General features: G+C 42.0%; 1 protein-coding gene across 4 annotated transcripts in view; it reads right to left on the bottom strand.

Moving 5' to 3' along the window:
- The window catches only part of adgrl1a (adhesion G protein-coupled receptor L1a), a 94,811-nt gene extending 71,854 nt beyond the window's left edge, over window positions 1–22,957 (bottom strand). For 2 of the 4 annotated variants that reach the window (XM_085155789.1, XM_085155790.1), the window contains exon 1: window positions 22,079–22,957. The gene's annotated coding sequence lies outside the window, so the exon portion shown is untranslated. Of the gene's footprint in view, window positions 1–1,918 lie in introns of all 4 variants that reach the window. The other 2 variants (XM_085155791.1, XM_085155792.1) reach the window with 2 other exon arrangements.
- Window positions 22,958–24,981: the final 2,024 nt, after the last annotated feature.

Genomic DNA, 24,981 nt, shown 5'->3' with positions numbered 1-24,981 from the left:
AACCCGACCACCGTTTCACATCTTCAGTCCCAGGGCTGCACACTTTTCAAACAGTGGCATTACTCTTGTTATTTATTCTGGTCCTTCAAAATCCTCATCAAAATTTCCCTTCTCTGTTGTTTCAATATCCTCTGTTTTCTTTATGCACTTTCCTGTTGTATCGCCCGGCTGATCAAACACTTGCATCTGCAGCTTTTTCAATCCCTCCAGAAGTGAGAGAGAGTGAAGCAACACCCTCTCAAAAGCCAAAAGGAAACAGAAGCACCAAATTTGGCAGAGGAACAGACCCCCTGCTGCACCTGTGCCCGTTCAGGCAGATCAGTATTTAGCTGAGCCCGCCTGCTGCCCCGGGGACAATGAGAAGGGATGGAAGGATGGACTGAGGATTTGAGAGGAAGACTTGGACACCATTCCCCACCCTCTGTGCCAGCGTTACAGGTCGAGTGGACCAAATGTGTACTCGCTGGCGCTAACAGACAGCTGTTTGGTGAGCTGCCTTTGGGCCAGCCCCTCACAGACATGAATGTGAAGAGTAACACATTGAACATCTTGTCCAACATTGCCATTTCCTCTTTTTCTCTAGACATGAATAGAAAAAAAGTAGTGTAAAAGGGATCGCGAGTACATGAAGGAATATAAATAAAATTATGGCCACAGTTGATCAGATGGTGGTAAATAACAGATGGTGTTTGACTTGAAATTGCTTCATGCAGAACGTAACAGAAACTGTTAGAGAGACCATTACTAACTTAACTTGTGCTAGAATGTAATATGTGCTTTGCAGATGTACTTAGATTTACATCACCTGTTTCTGCATTTTAGCACATGCAGGCACAGCATTGTACCTATCTCAAGTTTGTTCCCCAAGGTTGTCATTCCAACAAAACAAGCTTTAAAATTCAGAGAGAGACTGTCCGCCCTGATGCCAAACACTCCCTTACCCCCTCCCCTGTTATATTTAAGAAAGCTGTTGATCACACCTGTTCCCGCTTCATCCTCAGATGTGGGAATCACGATGAAGGGAATATCACTGAATGTGTTATCTGCTTAGGAGCTGTGACGCTGTGTTTCTATGGTAACACTCCACCCGGAATTACAGTCATTTTGTTATCTTTTCTTTTACAGCCAGCTATTCTCCAAAAACAGCCTAGGCCCTGCAAAAAGGGCCAACAGGAGTGGTTTGTGAAAAGCTAGCCAAGAAGAGAAAGCCAGTTCCATGTAGGCAACTGATTTTGTTTTCTGTCTGTAGATTTTCCCAAACATACCTTTCTCACATTCTCATGTTCTCTACTTACTTATTATGGGAACATGAAAAAGTTGTGGGATTTTCCTGAGCTGTTCAATACCCATGTTTAGAGCACATTATTCACAGAGGAAGACTTAATTCATGAATCCATTCCGCTATTGGCTAAGAGCTATCTTTACCTAATTATGCACAAAACAGACATTCATCAGACTGGCATTTGTTTGTGCCTGTGTTTCCTCTTGAATAAATGAACATAAGAGCCTGTGGTGAGGAAGTAACACCCTCCCCCCAAGAGCCTGGTATCCTACAGGGACGTCGATCTGCATGGTGACAAACTGTTGGTCTGATCGGTACAGCCCATTATTGATTGCTCACTGATGATCAATTTCTCCTACTTTTCAGTATCATTATTGCAACAAATACCATTAATGAGGAATGGTGTGCCTAATATCCTGTCCCATAGATATATATTCTTACTCAGACACCTTTAAATTTTCCACTCAAATACATTGTATGTTCTGAGGCTTACACACACAAAGAGAAAGAAAAAGGCAAGAATCTTGTGGAGTCTGTGGAAGAATGACAAACTTGACCTCATACCACACAAGGGGAGTGTGTAGAGAACACAAGGAGAGGAAAGATGAGGAGGGATGTTAGAGAACATACACTCACCATATCACTCTCTCCCTCTTTCCTGGGGCTCTTGGGCTTTGGAAAAGAGAGGAGAAGGAGAAAGAGCTGACCAATCTCCAAGGAAACAAAGGACTTAAGGGTAGTGGGGGCAAAGTTAAAAGGCAAAGCTGAGCATAGACAACGAAAGCAACTTTCCTTTCTGTATGACTCCGCCAAGGATTATAAACATATATAAGGAGGCATACTAGGGAAGTAAAACAGAGTAATGGAGACATGGGGAGAAAAACAAGAGAGACAGCAGCACAGAGGGAAGCCTGATGGGAAAAGACAAAGAGGAGGAGAGGGAGGGAGGGATGAGGATAGAGATTGAGCACATAAGAGAGTTGTAATTTGCCTAACGAAAGAAGAGAGTGACAGATAGTGGAAAATGAGTATGTTGAGAGGAGGAGAAAATGATGGGCTAGTGAACATGTTGGTGAGTTGCAATAGGTTGAAGGAGAAACAGCACACAGATGAAAGGGAAGAAGGTCAGAGATGCAAATGTAGGGGGAAACAGAGAGAAAGAAAGTGAGAAAACTCGTCTCTGGGCGTCAAACTCAAAGGGGGGGAGAAAATGAAAGCTGATGAAGATGGAGGCATCTTGGGTGCAGAGACTGGTCTTTAATCAAAATGTTTTTTAATTAATTTTACAATTAAGGCACTGCTCGTTAGCTTTGGCGCACGTAAGGAATGACACCGCAGTGTTACGCGTGTCATTAATATAATGATGACAGATCGGCGCTCCGGTGGGACCGCCTCTGCTCTGTGACAGCTGGGTCCTCCAAACGCTATCACCTGACTGGCGTGACATCACCTAACCTCATTCAGCGTGGCTGCCAGCGGTACAAGTGACATGGCCACTGCACAACAGCTACTGCACACCTACTTGGCTCTGCTAGTAAGGCCAGCGACACAAACAGAAGACCTTCTCCTTTCTTTCTTGTCGCCTCTTTCCCTCGTTTCATCATTCAAACAAATATATAGAAGCAAATAAACAGTTAGGGAAAAGAAACTCCCACCCACCTTCTGACAAAAAAAAAAACGACTAAGGTGCACTTGTGTTATGGTATCACACTGTATACTGTTTCACAGATAATCAGTCACTAAAGGAGCAGGGCAGACGCACACACATCCACATACCACACACACTGCTGGTGCCTCACTCTCTTATACACTGTTGTCATGGCAACCCCATTAAGGGAGGACAGTCAGGCAACAACTCTGGTGAAATCATCCTCCTTTCTACCTCTCTCTCTCTCTCTCGTTCTTTCACACACATGCATCCACCTTCCCTTTCTTTCACTGCCAGCCATTTCTATTTTGTCTCCCTCCATTACTTTTTCCTTCCTCACCCATTGTCCTTCTCCTCCTCTCCTTGCATCACCCTTGGCACACCTCTCTGGCCGTCTCTCTCCATTACTATGCTACCTTTTCATCTTTTCACCTCCAGGCTCCTACATCCCAGGTGAATGTAAATATGTCATCTCACTTCTCAAAGCCTCACTGCATTTATAGCTGACTTATGTTTGGGCACAATCCCTACATTCACACGTACGACTATCTGACTGTCTCACGCTCTGCCTGTCTCCCTTCCCGCACTCATTCTTCCAGACACAGATTTGTGATTGAGCCACCTCCTTTTTTTGTACTCTCTCCAATTAAAGGTGAGATTTACAGGGGGAATCAGACAGAGGGCAGCCTCTGAGGACAGCTTTAATAAGGGGTCTGTGCTGCACTGCTCTCTTTTTCATGCTCTCGCGCCTTCTCTCTTAGGAAGATGGCTTGCCATTTAGCAGTTGCAAGGACAGGAGACAGGAGAAACAGGTTACATGATAACCCCTCCCTGACAGGAACATTAAACACTGCCCCAGCCATTAAAAGCTAGCCAACCAACAATGATCAATGCCAATTTGCGGGTGCCCCAATGCAGTTGAAATAATCGCATAAAGGTGATCTCTAGAACTTAACAGCTAATATTATTCAAGCTCATGCTCTGAGACTTAACTGCCACATTAGTTCCAGTAGCCATCTCATCTATCTTTAGTTCACCAGCTGCTGTTTGGCTCACTCTGTTGCTTAACAACTTCATCATAACAGTGGCACATGCTTACAAATAATGCCTTAATGTTCAGAAATCATCTTTCCACACCTTTCTATCACTGATAGTGCTCATCCCTATGAGGCACCTGTTTGCCACAACCCAGAGCATCATGTTTTAACCTTCGCCCATCTTGATCCACTCTATCCCACTTGATGAGGTAGATAAAACAGTATGGAGGAGAGCACATACAGGATGCTCCCACGAGAAATAATCTGCAGATACAATGAGCGAATACAGGAGGATAAGCAGCATGGTCCTGCACTAGCAGGAAGCCTGCATGATGAGAAGACAGGCGAAATAAAATAAATAGGGACAGAGATGGAGAGAAAATTAGAACTGGATACAACAATAGAGAAAGTGAGTTAAGAAATGGAGGGCATGAGGAAAAGGCAGGATGGGGGAGGCTTCATTAAAGGAAGCAGAAAGGAGAGAGTGAGGAATGAGTAGGTGGTAGCATGTGAGGTGATGAAAGAGGCGAAGAAGGGGGAGCGAGCATTAGAGGAAGACGGAGGCATCTGCTGCTGCTCCACATGGATGTTTATCCAGCCTGTGGCTTCCTAACAGATTCATAGTAGAACTTCTTTCACCGGAAGGTGCCTCTCACTTCACTCTATGGTCCTGTGTGTTCATGTGTGCCAAAAAACAAAACAAAAAACTGAAATACATTTCTGTTCCTAATAGTCTTTGCATGTATTACACACTGGCCCAGCAATCTGCCTTTGCCTAAGTATAGAATTGATGTTTCTTTGCATGCATAATAGCTTTGCTTTCACTGGCTGTAGCTATGCTTCAGTGTAGTTTAAGTAGCACGACCCCTTTAGCGACTGATGGTTGTGCCCATCCCTGAGAGAGGGGAGGGTTAATATAGTGAATAGTGTGAAAGAGAAAAGAGGAATGTTTATATTTAGCTACACGTGCAATCAGTTGGGAGACTAGACTGAATTTTGAAAGCACTGGTTATTACTTAGCGTATATACTGTACTGTTCATATAGACTGACCGCAGAGTAGAGTAGCTGACTCGGAGCGCTGTGTTCAGGGCCAAGAGAAGCTACGTCATGAGAATTGCCTCTCAAAATGGAGGGGAGCGGATAGTTCTATGTTGCAGCGTGGCTTTTATGAATATTTGAAGCAACCATATCGCTAGACTCCTGGTTGTGGCTTGAGGGGAAACATGGGTGCGGGCATAGAGTGCTTGGCAGTACAGAGAGGCCGGGGTAGAGAGAGGATGACGGGAGGGGTAGTGGGCAGTGGCGGAGGCAGCAGCCCATCCTGAGGCTGGCAGCAGGCAGTTCAGTGAATGAAAGCAGGGCAGGTCATGTGTGGGTGGGGAGGCGGGACTCTCCTGCTGCTGAGACAGATGCCACGGTTGTTAGGCTTAATTTCTTCTGCCAAGCACCACCCAGAACTGGCCAAAAACAAACTCAAATGCTTGTGGCCAGTGTGTGTGTTTGTGTGTGCGCGACTGTGCTCGAGTGTGTGTGTGTCAATAGAAAGAAAGAGCACTGTTTGATTCGTTATCAGGCTCTAACAGGAGCACACACAAGCAGAGCAGTAATCGTTTATTGTTCAATCCCGTCCACCTTCCTCCTCTGTTCTCCGAGTCACCCTCCTATCTCCATTTCTCACCATCAATCTTCCAGACTCTTTCTAGTATGTCTTTTCTCTCTCCCCCCATCTTTACCCCATCTTTCCCTCTGCAGCAAAGCTGGCTCCCACTGCAGTGAAAAGAAAAAAGACGGAGAGAGAGGTTGGAGGCACAGAGAGCAAGAGAGAGAGAAAGAAGTGCGAGATAAAGAAAAAGCAGTGTGGCATTATTGGCTCTAGTTGATCTGATCTGAGCAGATTACAGGAATACACCACTCACAAACTCACCGTTTTGCCTCTTGAGCCTCACATCCCATCACTTGTCTGCAAACACAACACACAAATGCTAATGCTTACACGCAGACACACACACACTCACACACACACGCACACTCTGCCTTGAGCCGACACCCACACCTGTGGCCTGTCTCGTCATTCTGTAGTCAGTGCCCGTCATACCTAACACTACATTCACCTGAACACTTGAATGCACACATCATTCACTACAGTGCTTCCTTCCTTGTCAAGAGGCATCATCCGTGCAGCAAGTCATAATTATCTCTTGACTAATAATTAGTCAAATAAATACAGCAGCAAAAAAAAAAGAAGAAAAAAAAGACTGCAGAACACATTCTTCCAATGTACTTCCATAATGTGTTCATTATGAACACTTACGTTTTTCTTTCTTTCTCCTCACTTCCTTCTTGACTTTGCTCAGCCCAGCTGGGTTGAAGGTTGCTGGGGTGGGGGCAGGGCAACAGCTTGCGCCAAGCCCAGTGTGACATGTTTTGACTCTTTACTTACACATTAATTCAAGTATTGATTATGTTTGTGTTAAGCGCAAGGATAAAGAGCGCTGGGAAGTCAGAAAAACACGAAACTGAATTCATCAGAAGCCACCATTACCATTCAGGAAACAAGAAAAAACACTGCTCACACACACACACACCCCTCAAGTACCAAGGACAAATGCATCATACATGCACAGTACACAATGAACACACACTGATGCAACTGAAAAGCATCACTGCAGCTTTCATAGCCAGATGCTGCCTTACTTAGAAACATATGCTGACACACACACAACTGATACCACATTCATTTCATCTGTAGCACAGCAGGTCTTTGGATGCCGATCCATAAACATTGATTCACACTTCGATTCGCTCTTATTCATTTTATCTATTTACTCATTCATTCACTTATACATTTCATGTCAAAGACCTGCCAGCTGCCGTGGCTAAGGTCTGGTAATTGAATCACGTAGGATTTTGATATTATTATTTCTTTTTTTTCCCACTAATTAGACATAAAAATCTTATTTTGTTTGTTGTGGAAGCGGTGTGTCTTTTTCCATCAATCAAGCGGGGGGGAAAAAAAGCATTTTCTGCCTTATTATGGACTGAGACATTTTTTCAGTCTCTAAGCTGATAGACATAACACTGACAACTGCGACTTGTTAAAGTAAGACTTTCTTTAACAGACCTGATCAAAACTGCACAACAATAGGAATAGCATTTCAGCACCTTGGAGAAATGTAGCAGCTGCGCATGTGCATCACATTACGAATTCTACAGTGTCCATTGGGCAGTAAAACAGTAATCTTTCACTCACACACACACAATGGAGAAAGCACTACCAGAGTGAATCATGGTGTCTGAGTGGTAGACAGGTCCCACAGACAACAACGGTGTAAATTAAATTCCATTTAGGGCTAATCCCATTTCCAAACCTCTGCCGGGTCTCACTGCTGTTGTGACAGTCAAGGAAATCTGTCTCAATTGTTCACTGCTACACTGCACGAATTGATGGTGATACACGATACAGCATAAATAATGGAGCTTGATCACCAAGAGACAGACCCTGAAGGAGACTACGACAGGGTCAGAAAAGAGTGCTGCAGCCAAGGATGCTGGAGAGTTCAGGAGATGAAGAAGGTGAGAGAGACAAGCAAGCCAAACAAGTGAAAGCCTGATGAAGGAGCAGCAAGAGCAGACAATGTATGTGCATTTATACCATGCAAATTCTCCTGACATTTTATACTCAGTACTGTCTTGCTGGCGGGTTACTGATGAAGAAGAGGTAAGAGGGGGAAGGATTTGTGTGCAGCACAGGCTGGACAGACAATAGCCTAATCACAAATGTCCCAACATCATCCCAGTGACAGTGTTGCACATAAAATACGTCCACACACTTCTTGGCGTCGAAAGCAAATCGGCCATTGGCATCCCAAGGGAAAGAAAGCAAGAATAAATTATCTTGCTGCTCTCTAGTAACAGCTCCTCTCTAATCGAGCACTGGCATCACTTAGTGTTCCTCTCCCTAGGAGAGTAAATAAACTTGTCTATTACATGAAACAAAATGGTTCCCAGTTATAGCATGCCAAGAAGCTTGAGATTATTTTTTAATGGCGTTTAAGCTGAACTAAAAATACAAGCCTCAATTTTGGTACTCTCTGGGTGACAAGAGGCAAGGATAGAAGAGGTTCCCTGAAACATTACACAGCCCAAACCCACTTGCTATAATTACACAGAAGATGAAATGAGGTGTTCAAATGTAGCTGAGCTTTTGTGCCAAGGAGGCTAGAAAGATGCTCATCTCCTGGGCTCATCTAAAATGATGTAGAAACGACAGTAGCCTGACACATAGATATAAATGTGCAAACACCATCCACCTACTTCTCCTATTTACATTCATTCCACATCCAACTCGAAATTCACATCCAATTTTACAGTCAGTTCACGTCCAAGCTTGCACTCAAATTCAGCCACTTGTGCATGCAGCCTGTATTCGCAGGTCAGTGTGGTTAAAGCTGACACTTTCTGTCAACACACCCATCACTAACCCCCATTACTCAGTCACTTAGTCTCTTCCATCATGCCTCACTCATTCATTTGCCCACAAGCGCACATGTGCAACAACGCCCCCACAATTTGCATGAACACACAGAAACACACACTCACTCCCCACTTGTTTGCTTAGCAATTTGTTCATTTGCTCAGGCCTTCACTTGTTCACAATATCCTCGCCCCTTCATTTGACTTTCCTTTATTGTCTTAGCCACTCATGCTCTCATCTGGTCCCCTCAATCTTTGCCACCACTCCTCCGTCACATGCTCATTCTCTCATCCACTTGTTCCTTCTACTTCTCACCCATCGGTCTCTGTCGCACACACTCTTTTTCTCATCCCCATTCACTTGTCTCTGTCACACACTCCTCATCTAGTCCACCCCTCCCTGTCCCTTCATTAACCTCATGAATGACACACTCACTCACCTCTCTGTTCATCCTCCACTCTGACTCTCTCTGACCAAGTGTGTTGTCTCCCTCTATGTATAGATTGCTTCCACTTATTCCAATATTAGATTTAAGAGCTCCTTTAAGTGCTAATCAGGTTGTCATCCGTGCAGCCAAAATCAGAGGCTTGATAAATAAAGGCTTGTCTTTGTTGGCTAGCGGCTCACTGTGTTTAAATAGGTGACACTGGAGTGCATTCTAAGCACACTAGATCGATGCCAGAACCCCTGGGGTCCCCTGAAATGGTGAACAGAGACAAAGCTTAGCGCTCGATAATAACACAAGGATAGGTAGCTTGCTCCCTATTTTCAGAGGTACTCTCCCTGGGATTGTCCTCCACTCTCCTCACTTTTTTTCCCATCCTTTTAACGCGACAGACCTTTTCAACTCACCACTTAAACACAGAGACCTAAAATCTGACACCTAAAACCTTTATTTTTGTACATTACACCGAAGATTAAGCTGTTGCACTGATGGAAGAGCATTAAAAAAATACCTACAGACACAACAAGCACAGTTATCTTCTATTCCCAAGCAGCACACGCTCTCCTGGCCAATCATCCCATCATATCCCACTATGGCCAATTTGCTGCTATGCCTAATCCTGAAGTCAAACTGTTCGCCATCACTTGAAAAAGTGTACCAACAACCCTCACTGTCACCTGCAACGCCATATCAACACACATCTCTCTCTCTCTCTCTAAATATATATATTAGAGGTGATTTGTAATCGGAAGATTGCTGTTCGAGCCCCGGCTTGGACAGTCTCGGTCGTTGTGTCCTTGGGCACCCATTGCCCATTCACCCATTGCCTACTGGTGGTGGTCAGAGGGTCCGGTGGTGGGTGTGATAATGGACCCGGTGGGTTTTGATAATGGATGTATCGATTAAAATCGATTCTGGATTGGATAACGTGATATCGATTCATTAAAATCCTGAATCGATTTTTTAATATAGATTTATTTTGCCCAAAACAAAGCCAGAATCTCAGGTTAAACCTCACAAAATTTCAACAACCGCCAAACAGCTAAAACAGTAAATGAGAGCAGGAACACGGATTCTGCACAAAGACATAAACACAAAGCGCGGACCTGCCTGAATCAGTGAGATGTCACCTTTCTCACCCGACGGCACGGACACGGTCGGGGCTGAAAACTGACAGCTCGCTAATTCTGATGTTTCGGCAGGTCCGCGCTTTGTGTTTATGCCCTTTTTGCGCTAGATTGTGAAGCTGCAGGTTTTATTTCTCTACAAACAATATTGACCCAACCAACAGCAAAAGAAGATCCAAACTACGCTTCACATAAACATTGTCATGAATTCCCTCTGACTTTTGCTGTTTTGCTTCCACCACGATAAAACCACACTTCATGCACAGCTCTCTCTCTCTCTCTTGCTGTCTCTGCATACTTCAAGAACAGTTTCCTGTCTAAAAATCTGTTTTCTGCATTATTCGCTGGCTTGTTACGCACAAGTCTACCATTGTTTACAGCGCTATCAGCTGCTGGTTTTTTTCCTTTTACTTACTTCTGAAAAGAAAACCTAATTTCTGCCGTTCAATAGGCTACTGAACAAATGTAAACTTTTTAAAATTATGCAAAATTGCAAAACGCTTAGCTGTGTCTCTAATAAAACCGCTGTAACTTCAGAGGTAATGTTCATATGTTGATTAATGGTTTTCTTTCGTTTTTGATGTACTGCAGAATATTTTTATAAAATCCCAGGCCAGGAAAATCACTTTCATGTTTTTCTGTGTTTTATCTTCAGCTACTTTGACACAAAAGCATCTGCTGTGATGCTTACACCTTTGATAAAGTCTGTCGAGTGTCAGCTTCCTTTTTATAGATACAAAAATATGTAAATGTACTGATCTGAATTATAATATTTCTGACTGTCTGAGGCAAAATTTCCCAGATTCAAATCGAATTGAATCGAATCGAATTGAATCGAATCGTGGATCGAATCGATTTGGGACCTTGTGAATCGGAATCAAATCGATTCTAGAAATCAGTGACGATACCCAGCCCTACTTCCATCACCAGTGTGTGATTGTGTGTGTGAATGAGTGGATGACTGAATGTGTAAAGCGCTTTGGGGTCCTTAGGGACTAGTAAAGCGCTATACAAACAGGCCATTTTACCATTTACCATATATATATCTACACTGCTTACACACACTACTGTAACACAGTGCCCTTCCTTTACTCTCTTCCTCACTCTGCCTGATCTCACCCTGCATCAACTTACATTCCCTCACATGAAAGCTTTACACCATGCAACGCCACTACAAAGGTCCACCTCTCCCTATGTGGCTCTTTTCCTTCACTTTGATTTTCTGTCCATCAAGGGGGCGTGGATTAGTGCTCTCTTGTTTATCTCCTCGTCAGTTTTATCTATCTATCACTAAGCCATCCACTGTGTGGCAGCGGCCCCAGCACTGCATTAATCCCCTATCAGCCAGCCAGCCATCCATCACCCTGCTGTCTATCACGTCAGATCCATCATCCGCCCATCTGTCTCACACTGCCCATGCTCGGAGATGATCTCCTCGGAGAGCCCCACCAGCAAGTCACAGAGGGCGGAGGGGACAGTGGGGCAGAAGGAAATTAGAGGGAAATGCAAAAAGAGAGTCAAGATTATAAACTGCTGTTCTTTCTCTCTCCCTCCCTCAGCCCATATCCTGCTGAAAGCTTTCACAACATGCTTATTAGATGTTGTGTTTGCTTCCTTTTAATTTGCCTCTTTTCCTCGCCTGCTAATTCTACCCAATGGGAGAGACGGCAGTGGTGGGAGAGACGTCTGCTAGGACGAGGGTCGTAAATCCCATAATACCCAGCTAAAGTGAGAAACACTAGCCCCTCCTTCTCTAGCATGTTGGAGCAAGGAAGGGATATTGTCTAAAGCCTCCGGCTTTAAAACAGCTCAATATCTGGGTTCATCAGGGGTCATTTGTATTTCCATCCATATCTGCTTAAATCAAAAGGTGAGTTAGGGGGGCACATGAGCAGGAGAGAAGGTGAGTGTAGGGCAAACGTTAGTACACTCGCAAAAGGAAGCAGAATTCACAAAGGTGCATGAAGCGCAGGATGAAGGGGCAAGAGAGTGCAAACAGGCACATATTAGGAGAACCAGTGAGCACACAGACATTTAGGTCTGTAAACTGCAAATGGTAGGTGAGCAAACAGGTATGTATGTGGGCTGAAGCGGCGTAATAATTTAGACTAGTCGACAAACAGTCTGTGTCTGTGAGGGCAGAGCAAATTATGTAGAGGGTAACAAAAAGAGCAGAGAAAAATAGGCTAATGTACATGCTTTCAGACTTATTACAGAGAAAAAAAAGTGAAAGTCTAAAATGTAGTCTAAGAGCTCAGCAGAGACCCTAAGTACTAGATCTGTGGGAAGCGGTTTGTTTAAATACAAACCATAACCTGTTTACTATGTGCAACCACCTCGAGGCGATTGCACGATTATGGTTTGCAGTAACTCGATTTGCTCGGTAGACGATGTTCGCATGATGCGTTTGATGCAAAGCAGCCAAGCAAAACATGTTTTTTGCACCACAAGGAAAATGTTCAAGTCTGTTTTGCTGTGATGATCAGTTTATAGAGCCCTGTAACACAGGCTTTGTTACTTTACTTTGAAACACAAAAAGACACTTCTCTGTCACCCAGAAACGTATTGTGCTTTTTCAGCTGGCTGTCTACCTCCAGCCGTACCTTGGTGTTGTACATAAACCCACTGCTTTGCACGGAAACAAGGAATAGTGAAGTAAAGCAAAAGATTGATTTTGAGGTCAGTCACCTAATTTAGCCATTCTTCAACTGTGGCTCCAATTTAGCTAAGGTAATCCAGTTAGGATGACTACTGCAATAATTTGAGCACTGCCTTCATTCATGTAACCTCTTTAGGTTAGGTGTAAGGGGTATTTTACATTGATTACTGGTGTTTGCTTTTATTTTTTTTTAAGCAGTGGAGGAATTTCAGCCATCAGAAATCTCTACAGTATAATTATTAAATCACTCTTTGTGAGAAACACCAACAATAGAAAACATAATGGAATCTTCTTATAAAACGAATAGAAATGCCCTCCCATCACACCCACCTTATTTGTCCCTAAGCCTCTTTAATACAGTGTATTTTAGTCATACACCTTATTAAATATACAGTGTAATATGCACAGCAGAAATGTCAGTGGAATACAGAATGCTGCATTTGTCTGAACTTGAATGGTAATTATGACCTAAGCAGTGGTCCATGTCATATGAGTGAATAAATACATGGAGTAAGAGTTTACAGTGCATGGTTCACTGTATCCCCCATTAATAAATTAGCACTTTCTCCTACAATCGACAATAGCTATAGATCTCCGATCGCATGTAGCGTCTTATACCTTCATGTATTTTAGTGCTACTGTAGACTGATGCCCAGCCCCAGAAATGCATCATTGATCATTTCTCAGTACAGTTAAATGTTTTTTTATCCTTGCAGGATCCATTCTAGGATCACATCTGGGACTGCAAAATGTCTTGTGAGCACACAAGATGCTCTATAAATACAGGAAACCAATTGACAGCTGAGATATCTGTGTAACAGCAAAGCTGATGATTACAGCAGACATAGAATGGGAGAAAATAGATGTGCAAAGCTTCTACTTTTATCCATAATGAGCCTAAACAAACATCTCCAAACAACTGCTTCTTCCATGGGGCAGCAGAATCAGATGAGACAGCTGTCAGAAAGCATCCATATCCATCCTGAGTTAGCTCTAATTAGAACTGTTCTCCTTCTTCTGGCCCTCTTTGACAGATACTGCTCAATCACCACACCGGTGCTGAGCACTGCTCCAGCTAGGCCAGTACAATTAAATTGAATTTTATTTTCATTTACGATTTTGGCTTCTGTCCATTGTGAGGCATGATAATTGATATAACAAGACGCTTTTGTTTGGCGTCATAAAAATCTAGCGCACCCCTTTCATTTACAGTGGTGCAATTCCATTCACACCGGACTGTGGCAGGTTAAAATTACCACCAGCTCAGTTAAAAGAAAGAGAGGTCTCGGTTTACAGGATAGGTAAAATGCATTACGTTATGCATTTTACGTCATGTTATGTAATCTCGACCACAACAGTGCCTGAAATATTAATGATCATGATTTTACTTCAGCCCTACGATATTATCTGCAATGACAGAGCACAGTACTAATACAGGGACACCTCACATGTGGCACAGCCCCCATATATGCATATACTGTACTGCGCAGTGTGTGTATGCATTAATACTAATCGCACAAGAGCCTTGATGTGATGAGTCATTTGACACAATTCAGTGGCAGCATGCTTTTGCAGAAAAGTTATACCTTCCGAACATTGCTACAGAGAGAAAGACACACACAGATAAATGTATAAACAGCTGCACAGCCAACACACACCTAAATTATTTCGTAAACACTGAATTAATCAGCTCTTAGACAAATGGCTGAATAAATACTGTAGATAACCAAATCAATATTATACACTCAATTCATTTGAGTTCACAGAGATGTCAAATTCCGCATAGTTCCATAGCACACTGATTAAACAGGCACCACATTAATTCAGTAAATCAATAAAACCAATCCGTCAAATAAATCAAGTCGCATGGCCGACTGCAGCCAATTGGAGGGCAAGGGCACATTAGAATTCCCTTGCTCCAACTGCATATCTGTGTCAAGCAGGCAGAACACTGATTTACTGTGTGGATTCCACAATTTGTTGAATGAAAATGATTAATCCATGAAACAATAACCAGGGTGCCAAGAAGGCACATGGTAATTCTATAATGATCAAAGACTCAATTAAATCCATTCCCATTCTGTTTCCTAAATGCCTCTGCAGCTGCAGAAAGCGTGTGTGCATTTGTGCCTTTGGTGATCAGTTTATGTTGTGTTATGTGTGTCTTTTCTGTATCAACTTGAGGATGTGAGCTGACCAGGGGGCAAGCTGTGCTTTAGCGAAGTCCTATTATGGTCAGGTGACGTACGGCTCGTGATCGTACTCTAAAAGCACTACAGGAGGACAAGCGGTGTGAACGTAATTGTTACTAGATTAAAAGTACAATCATATTCGGGCAGACAGACTAGCTACTCTATTCAATTACAGACATGTCCTTCACCATCCACAGTGTAACCTCTTGCGGTCCCCATCTTCAGATTTTCATTTTTCATAAAAACGTTTGACTTTCTTTTGTCCCCGTTTCAGACAAAGGTAACAAAGCACTCGATTACTAAAAATTGCTGCGCAGCAGTGTAGTTTTTAGAAACAACGACAAAAAAGAAAGAACCCTCAATATAACCACAGAGGGTTTGCTGAGCATGCATGGTCATTTTTAGCAGCATCTTACCTCACATTGATTCTGTTAATACCACACCTGGGTGCTAGTTGTTGACTGTTTCAGTGGAAAAAACAAGGCTTTATCCACTCAGAGGCATGAGCATTGCAGCCTCAATACTATCTTTGTAATGCAAAGAGAAACTGTACCTGTGCCTCTATAGCTGATCAGCATGGAAATATCTTGGATTTTGCAGTTCATTCCCATCACTCTCATCAACCCCATGTACATGCATCTCAGGTGTTTCTGAAAGCATGCTGATAGACCCAGCTTATCTTACCTGCCTTCTACCACAACAGACAGAAAAGTACCTTGCTCGCTAATGAACATGATGAAGCAATTAGCTGCTAGAAAGAGAGTAAATTTCACGAGGTGGCCAGAAATATATCAAATAATTATTCCCGTTATGCATCTACCAGCTGTGTAAATAAGCAGCTGTTTGTTAACTTGTTCACCGTAACAACTGATACTCAATCACTGTTTGCAGATGCTAATTTAAGCAAAGCACGTGAAAACTGAGAATTGTGTAGTTGCTCTTTAGTGCCATCAGCTAATTGTTGGGAATTTAAACAACTGCCTGGACACAAACTCACTTTTACCTCAAGATGATTCTTACAGAACTGTGCCGTGTTCTGTCCAGATAAATTTGGCATGTTCGCTGCATGAGTACAAAAGGGAACATTATAACAACAATATTGTACTAGGCCGATTAAAAACGCACACACACACACACCCAGAGTGGCAAAAAGGTTAATAAGCTGTTGCACTCATTCACTTTTGCATACAGTGTCAGGGAGGTGAATCTATGATACCACAAGTGTGGGTAGTACTTTGGTTTGTGTCCATATGTGCAGAGGAGCAGAGGGCATGAGGATTGGAGAGGCGCAGCACAGGCTAGTCTCAGGTGAGGCATGCATAGTCCCAACATAATTATAATCCTTAATTAATCCACCTCGGATGCTCTCTCTCTCCCCCTCTCTCTCTCTCTCTCTTTCTCTCACTCACTCATCTACCTCTCTCTTGAAGTTCATTGCTCTAGGTGTTTATGGACTTTTTCCATCACGCTGCACTTCCTCCCTCTCCGTCTTATCTGGCATCATGTAAAATGCTCTGGGTGTTTTTGCAGCTGTTTATGTATATACGTGCCCTTTCATACCTTTCTCAAGGAGTTCCATCTCTTCTCCCATTCCCCTCCTCCCCTACCTCATTTCTTTTTTTCCCAATCTGCTTTCCTCCAGCTCCCATCTTGGCAGACAGGAAAACAAGCAGCTTCTTCCAGTCCCATGTTGTTTCTTGGTGTTCTCAGTACTCACAGCACGGAACACAGAGACATACAGACACAAACATGCTCACACCAGTCCAACACCACATACTCCAATGGGAGTGCTGCTGACACAAATACAAACCCACTAGGGCCGTCCCTCTGTGGAATGACTCAGGTGTGTCTCGCATGAACACAGCTTGCAAGGATCCTGTTTATAAACATGTCTCTCCTAATTCTAGTGCCTAACAGAATGCCGGTATAGCAAAGACAACACCGAGTAACTCCTGCAGTCATTGACTGCGAGAGGTCGGTGGCAGAAAGCGAGAAAGGAAGAGGATTGTGCAAACGGAGAAATAATAAAGGAACAATGAAGTTCCATTGAAGATGAAGGGTCTGGACATGGCACTAAGCAGAAGGTAATGAGGATAAAGGTGTCAGTATTGACGCAGGTAGAATGAGAGCACCAGGTGTGGGGAGGAGTGACGACTACTTCTGCCATTACAACTCAGTCTCTCGCTCTGTCCATTTTGGCCAAGCCAATTAGAGGGGCTCATCCACCACTCCGCTCTGCACCCTCCATCAAGCTATCAGAAAACATAAGGATTGATTGGACAAGCTATTAGGTCAATTGATCCCTGTTTCCTTTCATCTGTGTGCTCCTCCTTTTTCAGATGGATAGCTTAGATGTGGAAACCTACTCCAATTACCTAAAGTTTCACCTTTTGTCTAGTCAAAGTTTCTCCCATATGCTCCTTTTGGATATTTAGTTTTAGGTGAATTTAGAATTTTATAAATATTTGAGTTTACTTGCACATATTTGCATTTATAGAGGTTTCTGTGACCGCATCCATGGTTCGCAGAAGGACTGAAGTTGATCTCAATGGCACCATTGCCATTATACACCTTTGGCAAGAGCTGCCACAACTTACTTTCCAAAATTCCAGACAACCCACAGGGCAAAATTATACTGATTTGTGATCATTATTTTCAAGTACCTTTGAAATTATATCCTGGCACAGGGCTTTGAAAACCTGTAAAACGCATGTTCAGAAATGAAAACTGGAAAACAAATTGATTTGTTAGCTGGGATTTTAAGTTTTCTATTAATTTTTTTAGAAGCAAAGGTGACTGGACAGCTCAAGTAGTTGTGGGTATATGTTTGCCCACCTATCTAAACTCTGAATATCCAATAAAGGCAGAAAATTACATGAAATAAAAAGAGCAACAATAATATGGTCACTGAATCTCCAGCGACATTTTTTTTAAACAGAGATCCCATTTTCTCTGACAAATCAGTGTAAAACTGAATGAATTGCTGGTGAGGCTGATTGGTCAGATTGAATGAGCATCACTGAGTCTTTCCCCTGCTGTACACCCAGTCGTCTCTCAGTCGATAGACACAACCCAAATACACCAGACACTCAATCCAATGTGTTGCTACATGGGCCAATCCAGCTAATTTAACACCCACTCCATTTATGAAAAAGAGTCCTCATCGATTTTTTCTGTTCATGTGCTCTTATTGCTCCTGTTCATTTTCGCCACGCCGGCGCCTACACGTGCTCAAGGCTGGCAGCAAGTGAATTGAATTAGTGTGTGGTGGGGTTCCTGTAAGATTGGCTCCTCAAAACCCACACCTTCAGACTTTCTCCAGATGTAGCAGAGACGCCAGAGCCGATAACCAACAGGCTGCAGCACAGCTGTGTGACTACATCACAGATAACTCCACAGCACAAAGGCCGGTAGCCTCACAAAGGACATTCAATGCCCATCACTTCTGCACCTCATTGCCACAGCAAAGACAGGCACTGTTTCTTGGCCGTTATATATATCCCTGGCCAGTGCACCCTCCACTCTTCACCCCTTCTATTTTCCTTTCCCGTCTCCCTCTTTTTGCTGCTTTATATCCAATCCATTATTGCATGTTTATCCTCCAAAAATGTAATCTAGCATTTAAGGGGAAAACAGCCAAATGGGCTTAGAAAACATAATATGGTATTTTTGATTGCAATAATTAGTCCAACAAAAGCTGTTAAAAACCATTTCCAGTGTATTTTGTCAGCAGTGGTAAAACACTGAAACACAATAACTGTCATAATCATAATGGTTTTCCTGTCAGGACAAGTCTTATCAGGCTAGTGACAACCCCAGAACTGCCACTGCCAGGTAAACACTGCTAACTACAAAGGCAAGGAACGAGGAAAAGCTACCTGGCACTACACAATAAAGAGCTTCTGTGTCAGTCCAGAGAAAAACTGCCCAACAGACACGCAGAATTTGGACATAACAAAAAGGGTAATAAAATAATACTCCTGCCCATTCACAAGGGGCGCACAGGTACCAAGGCAGCATCCCATGAGACAATAATAATGGGCATGGATCCCATCACTGCCACAACCCTCACTGGTTACCTCCACCCTAATAAGATTGAACAGGCTGAAGAGCGCTTCTTAATCTCATACTGTAACGATGCTATATCACTCATCTGAATGCTTTTTGTGTGCTATGCAGAAATCAGATTAAGAAAAAATTGTTTGTTAGCCATGTATTACAATGGAAAATAATCTTCAGATTTATGATAAATCTATATATATTGACCACGCACATATCCGAAAATAAATTCCCTTTTTCAATGGCCTGTGTTACGTGCAAGGATTTTACTAATCCAATATCATATCTGGGAACCTTCCATCATCAAAAGACAATTCTGGGATTAAGTTTATCATTTGAATATACTGCAATGCCATAGTAGAGTTCCTCTGTTCTGTACTGGAATAAATATTTGCCTTTAATTCCCTCCTGGAGATTGAAATAGCTTATAGTGGCATTATGTGTGCACAGTAAAGTGTGTGTTGTTAAGTGGGCATGTTAGAACACCATCACCACATATGCAACAATTTGAATTAATTTAAATTATTCACTTTGTAATGAAAAGAGAAATGGCTACATGTGTTATCGTGTGCACTTGTAGCTAAATAATTTTTGTGTTTGCCGCAGAATGTTATGAAATTCTGTGTCTTGACTTGACTGACGGATGGCTTTAATTAACAGATTTTCATAGCAAACTGCTCCCTTCTATTCTTTAGTGATTATTCGTTTATTTTTTTATTTTAATAACATGTGTAATTGCCCACTGAGAACCGAAAATTTAAAACAATTTGATCACAAAACAGAAAATTGAATTGAATTGTGTATTTATCTGTATTATGCGTGCATTTTGAATTATGTTATTTGCTACCCCAGAGGGCATTAAAACTGTAGAATAATGTACTGCTATACTGTTACTACAAGCCACATTCAGTTTCATTTCATACCATCTTATGTGTGAAAAAGATGTCACTGGCTTTCACAGGTTAAGGATAAATCTCCATGCAGTGTCAAAATCAACAATCCAGCTTTTTGGCATGTAACATTCAATATATGTTGCTTGCAGTAATTAACAATCGTGGCAAGAGCTCTTTTTTTAAAAAATCAAGTATTACAGTAACAGAACAGGTGTCAGCATTTTTTTTAAATCCAGTCAATGTTATTTTTCTAATGTGTCTAATGTTTCTAATGTGTGAAACAGCATAGATGCAGTACACTGAACTGTCCTGAAATAACACAGGTTATTTTGTAAAAATCATCAATTCTTTTTCCTTTCCGCTAATTTTCTATCAACAAAGTTATTTAGTCAGTCTTGTCAACGAGCTGTAGGGATCTAAACAGCAGAAAGCAGAATGAAAAGAATTTAAAAAATCTGAAGGTGTAGTCGCTTTGGGAACTTAGCACTGTTAATCCCATTTATAAAAAAAATCAAGTGTACGTGTCTGTGCACGTGTGCGAGCGCCTGCACACATGCACAGACATACATGCATGTTATAAACGAAAACATGAGTATGTGCATTTCTCGTGTTCATATAGATGCAATGACTACACTTTAAACCTAAATGGATAGAAGAATTTAAAAAAAAACAACCAGGTTCTGTATACAGTGTCTTCTTCACAGCCGATGTTTTAAATAAAATAAAACGATGATCAAACCCTGACCACAGCATTTCAAAGCCTCGAAAAACTCAAGTAAATCTAATTCTGATTAGTGACTTATTAAATGTGTGACAATCATTAATGCCATGCTAATATATGACTATTATTCAACCATTGAAAGCCGGGAATAATTTTTCTGATGGTGATGTGACACACAGACAAGGGGGAAATAAATCCTTCTGTCTTCCCGGGGAGTGTGTTTGGCAGTAAACCAATTCCAAGTCTGGCTTCTTGAATGCCCAGATAACGCAATCAGACAGTTGCAATATTGCTGTTTTACCACCTGAAGAATTTAAATTTCATTCAGCCCCTTCAGAGTAGTAGACATGCCAATTTTTCCCTAAGAATTGGCAGGGCAAACACAATGCACCCCAGTGAAATGAGGGAAAGAATGAGGGAAAGGATTACAAACTGAAAATAACTGTTTTCAGGGGCTTTCTTGTTTGCCTCCTCAGGTTCAATTTTATCATAATAACACACAAAGACAAAAGGTTTGATTTCATCTATCATAGCTGCAATACAGTCGGCTGATGCCTTTTTATTAGAGATTTTATTATTAAATTGGGAATTAGCTCAGCGTAGTAACATTATAATGGGGTTATCATGATTTGAACCCCTAAATATTAAGGGGGTCACATTTGATTAAATTTGGATGTATGACAGTATGCTTCCTGGCTTGGTTTGTAGTGAGATGATATTAAGATAATAACATAATAACATATCCTGTTGCCATTTTGTGCACAAGCTATTATTAGAATGTCAGATGGGCTAAATTTAACAGAACTTCTCACATAGTTTGGGAGACCCAGAAACACTCAAGGACTCCCCAACAGCTAGCCTATAGTTAATGATTTGACAAGGTAGGATTAATGATGTAGTCTTGGACACGGGGGTTGGACAGAGTAGTTCACACTGAGGCTGTACACTTGCTCTGATGCATTCCTCTAATAATCAATTGGTTACTTCATTTCTTTCTCGAATTGAAGGAACTTGCGGAGCAAACCCTGAACAGAGTGATTACAAAAATCACTTCTGTCACAAATGTCCCAGAACATCTTATTTTTTTCTTGTCTAAAAAGAGTCGTGATTTGCCTCGATTTCCCAATGTCAACTGAAAACACTTCACGGCTTCTTCGCTTTCACAGGACATGCACACTGTCACTTTCAGGCTCGCAGACCCTATGTATTAATTAAAATTGCCAAAATCTGTTACTGTCCAGGCCACGGTGCAACGCACAGGCCCACAGACGAGAGTTATACTCGCAGATGCGACTAATTTAGAACATCCAGCACGCATTTTAAATATGAGGCGACTGCTGTTGACTCACCGTAAACATGAACTTCGCTACCTGTCAAAACGTAAAATATTACATAAATAAATCGTATTACCACGTCTGAACACCTCACGCAGGCTCACAGAAGAAGCCAGGTTGCTGCGCATTACATGCTATTACTGTCGCACTCTTATCACATGTATTTAGAGCACGTGTAAAATAAAAAAGCTGGACATCGATCCTACCTTGTTTCCTCCAATCTCCTTCTCCTTGTTTTCTCAGTGTGTCTCATTCATTCTCGTTTCTCTCCTCACTTGCCTCCTTCTCCTTTTCTTCCCCTCTGGTTATCACTCGTTTTTTCTCCTCTCTGGTGCCGTCTTCGTGCGGATGCATAAGAATTAAAAATTAATAGCCTGCTATCTTAAAGACGGGAGACGGGGGGGGGGGGGAATCCACCCGACTAAAAAATATGATAAAGCCAATGGAGGGAAAATCCTCACGGACAAAACAGATTCTCACGAAAATGCGCCCGTGTGGGCATCAAAATAAATAACGGCGACGACACCATCCTGATAGAAAAATAATATTAGAGCATGCGGAACACTTTAACGATGAAGGTGACGGAAATGTTAAACTATAGTTGATTATTAAGAAAAATTAAGTTGTAATTCTGTTGTCCGTCCGCCGCTGGCTTGGTGGTGAGCATTTGAGCAAATGTGCCACCGTCGCAAAACGTCTGCGTAATACAGATCAGACTCTTGAATGCCTGATGTGTTTCTGTTACACGCTTCCCCCCCGAACTGTCGACTCCTTGACTTCGTGCAGCTCTACAGTGTAAAAATCATCCGTTGGAATTAGGACAGTCTACACAGGTCACATGCGGTTATCTCGTGCGTCTTGACGCACAGAACGGATCACTCTAGTTTCCCTCTTTGTCGACAGGCAGCGCGCACTCTCATCAGGACCGTCCACACGGCATTTTCAACCTCTGCAGTTCTGCATCAGGCCAATTACAACCTAGCGCATTCGTCACTGGCTTTCACATACAGTTTGGTAGCTTGAAGACAGTTTCATGACAGTTTTATAAACAAGCCTTAGTCGACCTAAGTTAGGGAAATGTAGTCTATACTACGTCTGCCCGCCCACTAATGAAACGGCTTTCTTTGTATAACATTAGCACCTTTTCTTTTCTTTTTTTTCCAGATGCCTAACCCACGTGGTTTCCCAAGGTGGATATCAGGAACCGCCAGAGGTCCTCTAAATGGTCATCTGTAATTGCCCTGCAAATTAGGTGTAGCTTAATTGCACACAGTGTAAGCAAATCGTCTTGAAGTACCTGCAAGAAAAAAAAAGGACACTGACTATTTGATTCCTACATTAACTTTGCTCAGAACCACCTTCCACCTTTCTCTGATATATATTTCACTATACAAACGGTTCCAAAAATGCTGTGACTGTTTATCTTATGCCAGCATGTTTAAAAGAGGCTGGGGCAAGGTCACCAAAGACCTGGTTGTATAATGACTAAAAAAAACCAAAAAAAAAACCTAGTGGAACATTAAGCGATTAATTAGTTTAATTAGCCATAGGTCACAAACATAAGTGGGCATAAAAGGAATACATAAGAGAGGCTGAGTCTTTCACACGCAAAGGTTATAGCACCGCTCTGTGAAAAAGCTAAAGAGATAATAGATCAGTAATTTGAAAATAAGAAAAAAACTGAAAGTTAAAAAACTGAAAATGACATGATCAACAGTAACATAAATCTCTGTACCGGAGGGCATTCACAGTGGGTCTGCATTCACAACAGAGCTTATATTAAAGCAGAGCTCACTCTATGGGCTCAGTAACACTTCCTCAAACCTCTGGCAGTGAACAGAGTGTAACTACATCCACAAATACAAGCAAGATCCAGAATCGCTGCTGCCTTCTCGGTGCCAGAGCTCATTAAAGACTGAGGAAAAGCAGAAAACTGCTGTGGAATGACTGATCAAAATTGGAAACTGGCTTTGGACATTATGAATGCTGCATTCGCCTGGTCAAAGAGGAGAGAAGCCATCCATCTTGTTATCAGAGTACAGTTTAGCAGTCAGTGTTGTGATGGCATGGGTGTGCATTAGTGCACATGGCACGGGGAACTTGTAAATCTGACTGTTGATTGATATATACTGATTTTGGTAGAACATGCCACTACTCAGGTGACTTCCTTATTTCATTCAAGTCAATGCCAAGCCACATCCTGCACGTATGCCGGTAGCTTTCCACCCAATGACCCTTTCATGCAATTATAACACCTGGCATATTATGACACAAAAAATATGACAAAGAAGACTGTTGAATTGTTGCAGCAGCTGACATTTTGCTTGTAAAACTACAAGTAACACAACTACTGCAATTTGCTTCCTCAGTACAAACACTTACAGAGTTCACTTAAAAGAAGACGATGATCATCACAATGGTAAATACATCTCTTTCCCAACTTTTGGAGAAAAGAACTGGGATGGATGTTGCTGGCATCAGACATAAAATTAGTCTATTTTTTTTACCCAAACCAACAAAATTCTCAGTTTTCACATTTAATTTGATATGTTGCCTTTGTCTTCTATGCCGAAATAATGTGCAAATCACTGTAAACTGATTTGTGCATCATTTTAAATTGCATGCATCTGTATTTTAAAATTAAATAGCCAGTGCTCTAATCCAACTACTTAGCCTGCCACTGAAATGCTTTCACTGCATTAATTTTAAAGAGGTGTTTCACTTAGAAATCGTCCAAGTTTTTTAAATAGCAAAGACCTCATGAAAGACAAAAGTTCTACCCATGTGTCAGCATGAAGTCGAGGTGACTGAACCTTGCTGCTAGAGTGTGTTAGAGTGTGTTTATGATTTATTTTAAAAGTCCAACAATTTTATACTGTATGGACAGTAAATCAATAAAACCACCATGATAACAGCCATTTGTTTGGGAGTCATTTAAATCAACCATACAGTAAGTTCTCTGTGCTCATATAAGACTTTTAGATTCTTCACCTATGTGCACCATGTATTAAAATGTATCTAGGCTTTTTATTTTTTCCATAATGTACACGGTATGAAGTATGTCCACGGTATGAACATACTTCATACCGTGTACATTATAACATACCAT

This window comes from Neolamprologus multifasciatus, chromosome 4, assembly GCF_963576455.1.
Source record: "Neolamprologus multifasciatus chromosome 4, fNeoMul1.2, whole genome shotgun sequence".
Lineage (NCBI taxonomy): Eukaryota > Metazoa > Chordata > Actinopteri > Cichliformes > Cichlidae > Neolamprologus > Neolamprologus multifasciatus.
The sequence above is the reverse complement of the archived record's forward strand: the minus strand, read 5'-3'. Positions and strand labels throughout refer to the sequence as shown.